We start from the raw sequence: 14,859 nt of genomic DNA, 5'->3' as shown, positions 1-14,859 counted from the left end.
GGTGAATGCGAGAGGGGGAATGCGAGAGGGGGAATGCGAGAGGGCGAATGCGAGAGGGCGAATGCGAGAGGGCGATTGCGAGGGAGCGAATGCGAGAGGGCGAATGCGAGAGGGCGAATGCGAGAGGGTGAATGTGAGAGGGCGAATGTGAGCGGGCGAATGCGAGAGGGAATGCGAGAGAGGGAATGAGAGAGTGAATGTGAGAGGGTGAATGTGAGAGAGTGAATGTGAGAGGGTGAATGTGAGAGGGCGAATGTGAGAGGGCGAATGCGAGAGAGGGAATGCGAGAGAGGGAATGAGAGAGTGAATGTGAGAGAGTGAATGTGAGAGAGTGAATGTGAGAGAGTGAATGTGAGAGAGTGAATGTCAGAGGGTGAATGTCAGAGGGTGAATACGAGAGAGTGAATGCGAGAGGGCGAATGCGAGAGGGCGAATGCGAGAGGGCGAATGCGAGAGGGCGAATGCGAGAGGGCGAATGCGAGAGAGGGAGTGAGAGAGTGAATGTGAGAGAGTGAATGTGAGAGAGTGAATGCGAGAGAGTGAATGCGAGAGAGGGAATGCGAGAGAGGGAATGCGAGAGGGTGAATGCGAGAGAGTGAATGCGAGAGAGCGAATGCGAGAGGGTGAATGCGAGAGGGTGAATGCGAGAGGGTGAATGCGAGAGGGTGAATGCGAGAGGGCGAATGCGAGAGAGGGAATGTGAGAGAGTCAATGTGAGAGGGTGAATGCGAGAGAGTGAATGCGAGAGGGTGAATGTGAGAGAGCGAATGTGAGAGGGCGAATGTGAGAGGGCGAATGTGAGAGAGGGAATGTGAGAGAGTCAATGTGAGAGGGCGAATGTGAGAGAGGGAATGTGAGAGAGCGAATGTGAGAGGGTGAATGCGAGAGAGTGAATGCGAGAGGGTGAATGTGAGAGAGCGAATGTGAGAGGGCGAATGTGAGAGAGGGAATGTGAGAGAGTCAATGTGAGAGGGCGAATGTGAGAGAGGGAATGTGAGAGAGCGAATGCTGAGAATCCCAACGTGGTCAGTTTTCGGTAAAATATTAAGATGCCTACGTGGCAAAGAAGCAGAATGTAAAATGGTTAGAAAGGGTTAATTAGTTAGTAACTGAGATTGGTACAGGTGGCCTGGCCTCCTGCTGGGCCATATGTTTGCGTAGTCAGCAGGTTTGCATGGTCTTAGCAATGTCGAGTGTTTGATGTGATTCAAGGACTGGTCTGAATGTCTCCATGTTTATGACAGATCAATATAGGTAACGAGCTTAGCCAAAGTTGAAAGACATTCCAGGTTGGGAGATAAGGAACAGAAGGAACAGGGAAGAACATTCCAAGTTGGAAGGTGAGGAAGTATTCCCTTTGATGTCTAACAGCAACATGGTCAGCACATGGACGATTTATGATTGGCCGGAAATAATGTAACCTCGCATGGCAACCTGTGCCCGGCTTATGATTGGTGTTGACCCTCGTTAAGTATGTTCCAACCCCTATTGATTGTATAAAAACGTGTGGATTTCTGTATGTTTTTGTTCTTGCTCTGCCAGCATAGAGGGACTCTATCAGGAGTCCAAATCAATGCTGCAGACTAAGAACCCTGCTATTAAAGTTGTGCTGAACTTTAAAATGTATTCGACTTCAGTTTATACTGAACCAGACTGAGGGGAAAGAATCCGGATCGTCAATGCGAGAGGGCGAATGTGAGAGGGTGAATGTGAGAGGGCGAATGTGAGAGGGCGAATGTGAGAGAGCGAATGTGAGAGGGCGAATGTGAGAGAGCGAATGCGATTGGGTGAATGTGAGAGAGTGAATGTGAGAGAGCGAATGTGAGAGGGCGAATGTGAGAGGGCGAATGTGAGAGGGCGAATGTGAGAGGGTGAATGTGAGAGAGCGAAAGTGAGAGGGAAAGTGAGAGGGTGAATGTGAGAGAGCGAATGTGAGAGGGCGAATGTGAGAGGGCGATTGTGAGAGGGCGAATGTGAGAGGGCGATTGTGAGAGGGCGAATGTGAGAGCGCGAATGTGAGAGAGCGAATGTGAGAGGGCGAATGTGAGAGGGCGAATGTGAGAGGGTGAATGTGAGAGTGAATGTGAGAGAGCGAATGTGAGAGGGCGAATGTGAGAGGGCGAATGTGAGAGGGCGAATGTGAGAGGGCGAATGTGAGAGGGCGAATGTGAGAGAGGGAATGTGAGAGAGGGAATGTGAGAGTGAATGTGAGAGAGTGAATGTGAGAGGGCGAATGTGAGAGGGCGAATGTGAGAGGGCGAATGTGAGAGCGTGAGTGTGAGAGGGCGAGTGTGAGAGGGCGAGTGTGAGAGGGCGAGTGTGAGAGGGCGAGTGTGAGAGGGCGAATGTGAGAGGGCGAATGTGAGAGGGCGAATGTGAGAGCGTGAGTGTGAGAGGGCGAGTGTGAGAGGGCGAATGTGAGAGGGCGAATGTGAGAGGGCGAATGTGAGAGGGCGAATGTGAGAGAGTGAATGTGAGAGCGTGAATGTGAGAGGGTGAATGTGAGAGGGTGAATGTGAGAGGGTGAATGTGAGAGGGCGAATGTGAGAGGGCGAATGCGAGAGAGGGCGAATGCGAGAGAGGGAATGCGAGAGAGGGAATGCGAGAGAGGGAATGCGAGAGAGGGAATGCGAGAGAGCGAATGCGAGAGGGCGAATGCGAGAGGGCGAATGCGAGAGAGGGAATGCGAGAGAGGGAATGCGAGAGAGGGAATGCGAGAGAGGGAATGCGAGAGAGGGAATGCGAGAGGGTGAATGCGAGAGAGCGAATGCGAGAGGGCGAATGCGAGAGAGGGAATGCGAGAGAGGGAATGCGAGAGAGGGAATGCGAGAGGGTGAATGCGAGAGGGTGAATGCGAGAGGGTGAATGCGAGAGGGTGAATGCGAGAGGGTGAATGCGAGAGAGTGAATGTGTGAGTGTGAATGCGATTGAGTGAATGCGAGAGGGTGAATGCGAGAGAGTGAATGCGAGAGGGTGAATGCGAGAGGGTGAATGTGAGAGGGTGAATGTGAGAGCGTGAATGTGATAGGGTGAATGTGAGAGGGTGAATGTGAGAGAGTGAATGCGAGAGGGTGAATGCGAGTGAGTGAATGTGAGAGAGTGAATCTGAGAGGGTGAATGCGAGAGAGTGAATCTGAGAGGGCGAATGCGAGAGGGTGACTCTGAGAGGGTGACTGTGAGAGAGTGAATGTGAGAGAGTGAATGTGAGAGAGTGAATGTCAGAGGGTGAATGTGAGAGGGTGAATGTGAGAGAGTGAATGTGAGAGGGTGAATGTGAGAGGGTGAATGTGAGAGGGTGAATGTGAGTGAGTGAATGTGAGAGAGTGAATGTGAGAGGGTGAATCTGAGAGGGCGAATGCGAGAGAGGGAATGCGAGAGAGGGAATGCGAGAGAGGGAATGCGAGAGGGTGAATGCGAGAGAGTGAATGTGAGAGAGTGAATGTGAGAGAGTGAATGTGAGAGTGAATGTGAGAGGGTGAATGTGAGAGAGTGAATGTGAGAGGGTGAATGTGAGAGGGTGAATGTGAGAGAGTGAATGTGAGAGTGAATGTGAGAGGGCGAATGTGAGAGGGTGAATGTGAGAGAGTGAATGTGAGAGGGTGAATGTGAGAGAGTGAATGTGAGAGGGTGACTGTGAGAGAGTGAATGTGAGGGAGTGAATGTGAGAGAGCGAATGTGAGAGGGTGAATGTGAGAGGGTGAATGTGAGAGAGTGAATCTGAGAGGGCGAATGCGAGAGAGGGAATGCGAGAGAGTGAATGCGAGAGAGGGAATGCGAGAGAGGGAATGCGAGAGAGGGAATGCGAGAGGGTGAATGCGAGAGAGTGAATGTGAGAGAGTGAATGTGAGAGAGTGAATGTGAGAGTGAATGTGAGAGGGTGAATGTGAGAGAGTGAATGTGAGAGGGTGAATGTGAGAGAGTGAATGTGAGAGAGTGAATGTGAGAGTGAATGTGAGAGGGCGAATGTGAGAGGGTGAATGTGAGAGAGTGAATGTGAGAGGGTGAATGTGAGAGAGTGAATGTGAGAGGGTGAATGTGAGAGGGTGACTGTGAGAGAGTGAATGTGAGAGAGCGAATGTGAGAGGGTGAATGTGAGAGGGTGAATGTGAGAGGGTGAATGTGAGAGGGTGAATGTGAGAGAGTGAATGTGAGAGACGGAATGCGAGAGAGTGAATCTGAGAGGGCGAATGCGAGAGAGGGAATGCGAGAGAGTGAATCTGAGAGGGCGAATGCGAGAGAGCGAATGCGAGAGGGTGACTGTGAGAGAGTGAATGTGAGAGAGCGAATGTGAGAGGGTGAATCTGAGAGGGCGAATGTGAGAGGGTGAATGTGAGAGAGTGAATGTGAGAGGGTGACTGTGAGAGGGTGACTGTGAGAGGGTGAATGTGAGAGAGTGAATGTGAGAGGGTGAATGTGAGAGAGTGAATGTGAGAGCGTGAATGTGAGAGGGTGAATGTGAGAGGGTGAATGTGAGAGAGTGAATGTGAGCGAGTGAATGTGAGAGGGTGAATGTGAGAGAGTGAATGTGAGAGGGTGAATGTGAGAGGGTGAATGTGAGAGGGTGAATGTGAGGGAGTGAATGTGAGAGGGTGAATGTGAGAGAGTGAATGTGAGAGAGTGAATGTGAGAGAGTGAATGTGAGAGAGTGAATGCGAGAGGGCGAATGCGAGAGAGGGAATGCGAGAGGGTGAATGTGAGAGAGGGAATGCGAGAGAGGGTGAATGTGAGAGAGTGAAGGTGAGAGAGAGAATGTGAGTGAGAGAATGAGAGAGGACGAATGAGAGAGTGAATGTGAGAGTGTGAATGCGAGAGGGCGAATGCGAGAGGGCGAATGCGAGAGGGTGAATGTGAGAGAGAGAATGAGAGAGGACGAATGAGAGAGTGAATGTGAGAGGGTGAATGTGAGAGGGCGAATGTGAGAGGGCGAATGTGAGAGGGCGAATGTGAGAGGGCGAATGTGAGAGGGCGAATGTGAGAGGGCGAATGTGAGAGGGCGAATGTGAGAGGGCGAATGTGAGAGGGCGAATGTGAGAGGGCGAATGTGAGAGGGCGAATGTGAGAGGGCGAATGTGAGAGGGCGAATGTGAGAGGGCGAATGTGAGAGGGCGAATGCGAGAGGGCGAATGCGAGAGGGCGAATGCGAGAGAGGGAATGCGAGAGAGGGAGTGAGAGAGTGAATGTGAGAGAGTGAATGCGAGAGAGTGAATGCGAGAGAGTGAATGCGAGAGAGGGAATGCGAGAGGGTGAATGCGAGAGAGTGAATGCGAGAGAGCGAATGCGAGAGGGTGAATGCGAGAGGGTGAATGCGAGAGGGTGAATGCGAGAGGGCGAATGCGAGAGAGGGAATGTGAGAGAGTCAATGTGAGAGAGTCAATGTGAGAGGGTGAATGCGAGAGAGTGAATGCGAGAGGGTGAATGTGAGAGAGCGAATGTGAGAGGGCGAATGTGAGAGAGGGAATGTGAGAGAGTCAATGTGAGAGGGCGAATGTGAGAGAGGGAATGTGAGAGAGCGAATGCTGAGAATCCCAACGTGGTCAGTTTTCGGTAAAATATTAAGATGCCTACGTGGCAAAGAAGCAGAATGTAAAATGGTTAGAAAGGGTTAATTAGTTAGTAACTGAGATTGGTACAGGTGGCCTGGCCTCCTGCTGGGCCATATGTTTGCGTAGTCAGCAGGTTTGCATGGTCTTAGCAATGTCGAGTGTTTGATGTGATTCAAGGACTGGTCTGAATGTCTCCATGTTTATGACAGATCAATATAGGTAACGAGCTTAGCCAAAGTTGAAAGACATTCCAGGTTGGGAGATAAGGAACAGAAGGAACAGGGAAGAACATTCCAAGTTGGAAGGTGAGGAAGTATTCCCTTTGATGTCTAACAGCAACATGGTCAGCACATGGACGATTTATGATTGGCCGGAAATAATGTAACCTCGCATGGCAACCTGTGCCCGGCTTATGATTGGTGTTGACCCTCGTTAAGTATGTTCCAACCCTATTGATTGTATAAAAACGTGTGGATTTCTGTATGTTTTTGTTCTTGCTCTGCCAGCATAGAGGGACTCTATCAGGAGTCCAAATCAATGCTGCAGACTAAGAACCCTGCTATTAAAGTTGTGCTGAACTTTAAAATGTATTCGACTTCAGTTTATACTGAACCAGACTGAGGGGAAAGAATCCGGATCGTCAATGCGAGAGGGCGAATGTGAGAGGGTGAATGTGAGAGGGCGAATGTGAGAGGGCGAATGTGAGAGAGCGAATGTGAGAGGGCGAATGTGAGAGAGCGAATGCGATTGGGTGAATGTGAGAGAGTGAATGTGAGAGGGCGAATGTGAGAGGGCGAATGTGAGAGGGCGAATGTGAGAGGGTGAATGTGAGAGAGCGAATGTGAGAGAGCGAAAGTGAGAGGGAAAGTGAGAGGGTGAATGTGAGAGAGCGAATGTGAGAGGGCGATTGTGAGAGGGCGAATGTGAGAGGGCGAATGTGAGAGGGCGAATGTGAGAGGGCGAATGTGAGAGGGCGAATGTGAGAGGGCGAATGTGAGAGTGAATGTGAGAGAGCGAATGTGAGAGGGCGAATGTGAGAGGGCGAATGTGAGAGGGCGAATGTGAGAGGGCGAATGTGAGAGGGCGAATGTGAGAGGGCGAATGTGAGAGAGGGAATGTGAGAGTGAATGTGAGAGAGTGAATGTGAGAGGGCGAATGTGAGAGGGCGAATGTGAGAGGGCGAATGTGAGAGGGCGAATGTGAGAGGGCGAATGTGAGAGCGTGAGTGTGAGAGGGCGAGTGTGAGAGGGCGAGTGTGAGAGGGCGAGTGTGAGAGGGCGAATGTGAGAGGGCGAATGTGAGAGGGCGAATGTGAGAGGGCGAATGTGAGAGAGTGAATGTGAGAGCGTGAATGTGAGAGAGGGAATGTGAGAGGGCGAGTGTGAGAGGGCGAATGTGAGAGGGCGAATGTGAGAGGGCGAATGTGAGAGGGCGAATGTGAGAGGGCGAATGTGAGAGAGGGAATGTGAGAGGGTGAATGTGAGAGGGTGAATGTGAGAGGGTGAATGTGAGAGGGCGAATGTGAGAGGGCGAATGCGAGAGAGGGCGAATGCGAGAGAGGGAATGCGAGAGAGGGAATGCGAGAGAGGGAATGCGAGAGAGGGAATGCGAGAGAGCGAATGCGAGAGGGCGAATGCGAGAGAGGGAATGCGAGAGAGGGAATGCGAGAGAGGGAATGCGAGAGAGGGAATGCGAGAGAGGGAATGCGAGAGAGGGAATGCGAGAGGGTGAATGCGAGAGAGCGAATGCGAGAGGGCGAATGCGAGAGAGGGAATGCGAGAGAGGGAATGCGAGAGAGGGAATGCGAGAGAGGGAATGTGTGAGTGTGAATGTGTGAGAGTTAATGTGAGAGGGTGAATGCGAGAGAGTGAATGCGAGAGAGTGAATGCGAGAGGGTGAATGCGAGTGAGTGAATGCGAGTGAGTGAATGCGAGAGGGTGAATGCGAGAGAGTGAATGCGAGAGGGTGAATGCGAGAGGGTGAATGCGAGAGGGTGAATGCGAGAGGGTGAATGTGAGAGCGTGAATGTGATAGGGTGAATGTGAGAGGGTGAATGTGAGAGAGTGAATGCGAGAGGGTGAATGCGAGTGAGTGAATGTGAGAGAGTGAATCTGAGAGGGTGAATGCGAGAGAGTGAATCTGAGAGGGTGAATGTGAGAGAGTGAATGTGAGAGAGTGAATCTGAGAGGGCGAATGCGAGAGGGTGACTCTGAGAGGGTGACTGTGAGAGAGTGAATGTGAGAGAGTGAATGTGAGAGAGTGAATGTGAGAGAGTGAATGTCAGAGGGTGAATGTGAGAGGGTGAATGTGAGAGAGTGAATGTGAGAGGGTGAATGTGAGAGGGTGAATGTGAGAGGGTGAATGTGAGTGAGTGAATGTGAGAGAGTGAATGTGAGAGGGTGAATCTGAGAGGGCGAATGCGAGAGAGGGAATGCGAGAGAGGGAATGCGAGAGGGTGAATGCGAGAGAGTGAATGTGAGAGAGTGAATGTGAGAGAGTGAATGTGAGAGGGTGAATTTGAGAGAGTTAATGTGAGAGGGTGAATGTGAGAGGGTGAATGTGAGAGAGTGAATGTGAGAGAGTGAATGTGAGAGTGAATGTGAGAGGGCGAATGTGAGAGGGTGAATGTGAGAGATTGAATGTGAGAGGGTGAATGTGAGAGGGTGACTGTGAGAGAGCGAATGTGAGAGAGCGAATGTGAGAGGGTGAATGTGAGAGGGTGAATGTGAGAGGGTGAATGTGAGAGAGTGAATGTGAGAGGGTGAATGTGAGAGAGTGAATGTGAGAGACGGAATGCGAGAGAGTGAATCTGAGAGGGCGAATGCGAGAGAGGGAATGCGAGAGAGTGAATCTGAGAGGGCGAATGCGAGAGAGCGAATGCGAGAGAGTGAATGTGAGAGGGTGAATGTGAGAGAGCGAATGTGAGAGGGTGAATCTGAGAGGGTGAATGTGAGAGAGTGAATGTGAGAGGGTGAATGTGAGAGAGCGAATGTGAGAGAGTGAATGTGAGAGAGTGAATGTGAGAGGGTGAATGTGAGAGAGTGAATGTGAGAGGGTGAATGTGAGAGAGCGAATGTGAGAGGGTGAATCTGAGAGGGCGAATGCGAGAGGGTGAATGTGAGCGAGTGAATGTGAGAGAGTGAATGTGAGAGGGTGAATGTGAGAGAGTGAATGTGAGAGAGTGAATGTGAGAGAGCGAATGCGAGAGGGCGAATGCGAGAGAGGGAATGCGAGAGGGTGAATGTGAGAGAGGGAATGCGAGAGAGGGTGAATGTGAGAGAGTGAAGGTGAGAGAGAGAATGTGAGTGAGAGAATGAGAGAGGACGAATGAGAGAGTGAATGTGAGAGTGTGAATGCGAGAGGGCGAATGCGAGAGGGCGAATGCGAGAGGGTGAATGTGAGAGAGAGAATGAGAGAGGACGAATGAGAGAGTGAATGTGAGAGGGCGAATGTGAGAGGGCGAATGTGAGAGGGCGAATGTGAGAGGGCGAATGTGAGAGGGCGAATGTGAGAGGGCGAATGTGAGAGTGCGAATGTGAGAGGGCGAATGTGAGAGGGCGAATGTGAGAGGGCGAATGTGAGAGGGCGAATGTGAGAGCGTGAATGTGAGAGAGCGAATGTGAGAGGGCGAATGTGAGAGAGCGAATGTGAGAGGGCGAATGTGAGAGGGCGAATGTGAGAGGGTGAATGCGAGAGAGTGAATGTGAGAGGGCGAATGGGAGAGGGTGAATGTGAGAGAGGGAATGTGAGAGAGGGTGAATGTGAGAGAGGGAAGGTGAGAGAGGGAATGCGAGAGAGTGAATGCGAGAGGGTGAATGCGAGGGAGTGAATGCGAGAGAGTAAATGCGAGAGGGTGAATGCGAGAGGGTGAATGCGAGAGGGTGAATGTGAGAGAGGGAATGTGAGAGAGGGTGAATGTGAGAGAGGGAAGGTGAGAGAGTGAATGCGAGAGAGTGAATGCGAGAGAGTGAATGCGAGAGAGTGAATGCGAGAGGGTGAATGCGAGAGGGTGAATGCGAGAGGGTGAATGCGAGAGGGTGAATGCGAGAGGGTGAATGCGAGAGGGTGAATGCGAGAGGGTGAATGCGAGAGGGTGAATGCGAGAGGGTGAATGCGAGAGGGTGAATGCGAGAGAGTGAATGCGAGAGAGTGAATGCGAGAGGGTGAATGCGAGAGGGCGAATGCGAGAGGTCGAATGTGAGAGGGTGAATGCGAGAGGGTGAATGCGAGAGAGTGAATGCGAGAGGGTGAATGCGAGAGGGTGAATGCGAGAGGGTGAATGCGAGAGGGTGAATGCGAGAGGGTGAATGCGAGAGGGTGAATGCGAGAGAGCGAATGCGAGAGAGTGAATGTGAGAGAGAGAATGTGAGAGAGAGAATGTGAGAGAGTGAATGTGGGAGAGTGAATGAGAGAAGACGAATGAGAGGGTGAATGTGAGAGGGCGAATGTGAGAGGGCGAATGTGAGAGGGCGAATGCGAGAGGGCGAATGCGAGAGGTCGAATGTGAGAGGGTGAATGCGAGAGAGTGAATGCGAGAGGGTGAATGCGAGAGGGTGAATGCGAGAGGGTGAATGCGAGAGGGTGAATGCGAGAGGGTGAATGCGAGAGGGTGAATGCGAGAGGGTGAATGCGAGAGAGCGAATGCGAGAGAGTGAATGTGAGAGAGAGAATGTGAGAGAGAGAATGTGAGAGAGTGAATGTGGGAGAGTGAATGAGAGAAGACGAATGAGAGGGTGAATGTGAGAGGGCGAATGCGAGAGGGTGAATGCGAGAGAGTGAATGCGAGAGAGTGAATGTGAGAGGGTGAATGTGAGAGGGTGAATGCGAGAGAGCGAATGTGAGAGGGTGAATGTGAGAGGGTGAATGCGAGAGAGCGAATGCGAGAGAGTGAATGCGAGAGAGAGAATGTGAGAGAGTGAATGTGAGAGATTGAATGAGAGAGGGTGAATAGGAGAGGGTGAATAGGAGAGGGTGAATAGGAGAGGGTGAACGCGAGAGGGTGAACGCGAGAGAGCAAACGCGAGAGGGTGAATGTGAGAGTGGGAATGTGAGAGAGGGAATGTGAGTCCAGCAGTGGGCTCGGTGTGGAGAATGAAGTGGGGCAGGTGGAGCATGTTTCAGTGGGGCAGCAGTGATCATAATCTCATTGGGTTTAGAATAGTTACGGAAAAGGACAAGGAACAAACAAATGTGAAAATACTGAACCGATTGGAGGGCAAATTCCAATGAGTTAAAAAGGGATCTTGTCCAGGTGGATTGGAATCAAAAATTGGCAACAATATTAATTGAACAATGGGAGGCCTTGAAGGAGGAGTTGGTTCAGGTCCAGAGTGGACAGATCCCTACGGGAGAGAAAGGAAGGGCATCCAAAGCTCGAGCTCCCTGGATGACTAAAGAAAGGAATCTTACAACACCAGGTTATAGTCCAACAAATTTATTTTAAAATCACAAGCTTTCGGAGATTATCTCCTTCGTCAGATGAATCTCCACATCATGATGACTAAAGAGATAGAGATTAAAATGAAACAGAAAAAGGAGGCTTATGACGAATGTAAGGTTCATAATACAGTAGTGAACCAGGCTGAACAAAGAAAGTACAGAGGAGATCTAAAAAAGGGAATAAGAGGTGCAAAGAGAGAGTATGAGAATAAATTGGTGGTTAACATAAAAGGGAATCCAAAAGTCTTTTATAAACATACAAACAGTAAAAGGGGAGTCAAAGGAAGGGTGGGGTCGATTAGGGACAAAAAAGGAGATCTTCTTGTGGAGGCAGAGGGCATGGCTGAGGCACTAAATGAATACTTTACATCCGTCTTCACCAGAGAAGAGGATTCTGCCATTGTACAGTAAAGGAGGAGGTAGTAGTGATATTGGAGACGATAGAAATAGATAAAGAGGAGGTACTTAAAAGATTGGCAGTGCTCAAAGTAAAAAAGTCTTTCGGTCCAGATGGGATGCCTCCGAGATTACTGAGGGAAGTAAGGGTGTAGATAGCGGAGGCTCTGACCACAATCTTCCAATCCTCCTTGGATATGGGAGTGGTGTCTGAGGAATGGAGGATTGCAAGTGTCACACCCCTGTTCAAGAATATGGGAGAGGGATAAACCCAGCAATTACAGGCCAGTCAGCCTAACGTCGCTGGTGGGAAACTTCTCGAGGCCAGAATCCGGGACAAAATTAATTCTCACTTGGAAGAACGTGGGTTAATAAATGACAGTCAATATAGATTTGTTAAAAGTAGATTTGTTAAAAGTAAAATCATTTAATTTGATTGAGTTCTTCAATGAAATAACGGAGAGGGTTGATGAGGGTAGTGCACTCGATGTTGTGTACACGGACATTTCAAAGGCGTTTGGTAAAGTACCACCGAATGGACCTGTTGGTAAAATTGAAGCCAATAGCAGCATGGGTGCAAAATTGGCTGAGAGACAGAATGCAGAGTGCAGTAGTGAACCGTTGTTTCACAGACTGGAAGGAAGTATACAGTGGTGTTCCGCAGGGGTTGGTGTTAGGACCATGACTCTTTTTGATATATATTGATGGCCTGGACGTGTAAGTAGTGGGGTGCTGCAAGGATCAGTGCTTGGGTCTCAGCTATTTACAATATATATCAATGACTTAGATGATGGGACCAAGTGTGATGTATCCAAGTTTGCTGACGACATGAAGCTCGGTGGGAAAGTAAGCTGTGAGGAGGACACAAAGAGCCTGCAAAGGGATATAGACAGGTTAAGTGAGTGGGCAAGAAGGTGGAAGATAGAGTATAATGTGGGGAAATGTGAGGTTACTCACTTTGGTAGGGAGAATAGAAAAACAGAATTTTTAAAATGGTGAGAAACTATTAAATGTTGGTGTCCAGAGAGATTTGGGTGTCCTCGTACAAGAAACACCGAAAGATAACATGCAGGTACAGCAAGCAATTCGGAAGGTAAATAGAATGTTGGAATTTATTGCAAGGGGGTTGGAGTAGAAGAATAAGGAAGTCTTGTTGCAATTGTACAGGGCTTTGGTGAGACCACACCTGGAGTACTGTGTACAGTTGTGCTCTCCTTATCTGAGGAAGGGCATATGCAGCGAAGGTTCACAGGATTGATTCCTGGGATGAGACAGTTGTCCAATGAGGAGAAATTGAACAGAATGGGCCTATACTCTCTGGAGTTCAGAAGAATGTTAGATATTTTATCAGTACATTAAGAACAAGAGGATAGCTCAGGAAAAGGTGGGACCTATCAGGGATGATAAGGGTAACTTGTGTGTCGAAGCAGAACATGTGGGTAGGGTTTGAAATGAATATTTTTTCTCCGTATTGACAAAGGAACAGGATGATCCAGACGTAGTAGTTAAAAGAGGACAGGTGTGAAATATTGGATCAGGTAAACATAACGAGAGAGGAAGTACCAGAGGGACTGGAATCCTTGAAAGTTGATAAGTCACCAGGGCCGGATGGATTGTTTCCTAGGCTATTAGAGGAAGCCAGGGAGGAAATAGCGGATGCTCTGAGGATCATTTTCCAATCCTCACTAGATACAGGGGAGGTACCGGAAGACTGCAAACGTAAAACCATTGTTTAAAAAGGTTACAAGGGAAAGACCGAACAATTATAGGCCGGTCAGTCTTACCTCGGTGGTGGGCAAACTATTACAATCAATACTGAGAGATGGGATAAACTGTCACTTGGAAAGGCATGGTTTAATCAGGGATAGTCAGCATGGATTTGTTCAGGGAAGGTCATGCCTTCCAAATCTGATTGAATTATTTGAGGAAGTGACAAGGAGGATTGATGAGGGTAGTGCTGTTGGATGTTGTCTCCATGGATTGTAGTAAGGCATTTGACAAGGTCCCACAGGGCAGACTGGTCAGAAAGGTAAAAGCCCATGGGATACAGGGAAATGTGGTGAATTAGATCCAAAATTGGCTCAGTAACAGGAAACAAAGGGTAAAAGTTGATGGATATCTTTGCGAATGGAAATCTGTTTCCAGTGGTGTGCCACAGGGCTCAGTGTTGGGTCCCTGCTGTTTGTGGTATATCTTAATGATTTGGACTTGAATGTCAGGAGCATGATTGGCAAATGTGCAGATAATACAAAAACTTTTTTACCCAGAGGGTGGTGGGTGTATGGAATTCGCGTCCCGAATTGGTGGTTGAGGCAGGGACCCTCAACTCTTTTAAAAAGTAGCTGGACCTGCACCTAAAGTGCTGTAAGCTGCAGGGCTACGGACCGAGTGCTGGAAGGTGGGATTAGAATGGGCACCTGGTTGTTCTTCGAGCCAGCGCGGACACAATGGGCCGAATGGCCCTCTTCTGTGCTGTATCTTTTCTCTGGTTCTAAGAATGAGAGGTGATCTCATTGAAACTTGTAAGATTCTGAGAGGGCTTGAGAGGGTAGATACTGAGAGGATGTTTCCCCTGGCTGGAGAGTGTCAAAGTTGGAGCACTGTCTCAGGATAAGGGGTCGGCCATTTAAGACTAAGATGAGGAGGAATTTCATCACTGGGAGGGTTGTAAATCTTTGGAATTCTCTACCTCAGAGGGCTGTGGAGTATATGCAAGGCTGAGATTGATAGATTTTTGGACTCTAAGGGAATCAAGGGATATGGGGATTGCTCCCTGACCGATCACCATTTCTCCTTCATCTTCAGACGCCCCCTGACCTTCACCATTTCTCCTGCATATACAGACGCTCCTTGCCCGATCACCATTTCTCATTCATCGACAGACTCCCCCGACCTTCACCATTTCTCTTTCATTTACAGACGCTCCCTGATCTGTCATCATTTATCGTCTATTTGCAGATGCTCCCTGACCGATCACCACTTATCCTTCATTTACAGATACTCCCTGACCGATCACCATTTCTCCTTCATTTACAGATACTCCCTGACCGATCACCATTTCTCCTTCATTGACAGACACTTCCTGACCAATCACCATTACTTCATCATTGACAGACGCTCCCTGACCTGTCACCACTTCTGCTTCATTTACACACCCTCCCTTACTGATCACCATTTCTCCTTCTTTTACAGACGCTCCCTGATTGGATGAGTCACGAGGTTTGACGCTGACTCTGCGCATGCTCGGAGGCCGCGGGCCGTGTGTTGAGTTTCGGGTCTGATCTAAACCGGAGCCCCCGGAGTGTAGAGAGAGAGAGGAGAATGTTCACTGTTTGATATTCGGGCCCGGGGCCGCACTCGGGGTTTGTGAAGCCCCCGCCCCCTCCCCCGGGGTTTATTAACCCGCTCCCCCCGCCCATCTCTCACCTGTTGCGGACACGATCTCGGCCTCACTCCCCGCCCGCCGCGCATGCTCAGCTCA

This window comes from Heptranchias perlo, chromosome 20 (assembly GCF_035084215.1).
Source record: "Heptranchias perlo isolate sHepPer1 chromosome 20, sHepPer1.hap1, whole genome shotgun sequence".
In the NCBI taxonomy this organism is placed as follows: domain Eukaryota; kingdom Metazoa; phylum Chordata; class Chondrichthyes; order Hexanchiformes; family Hexanchidae; genus Heptranchias; species Heptranchias perlo.
Note: the sequence above shows the minus strand (reverse complement) of the source record.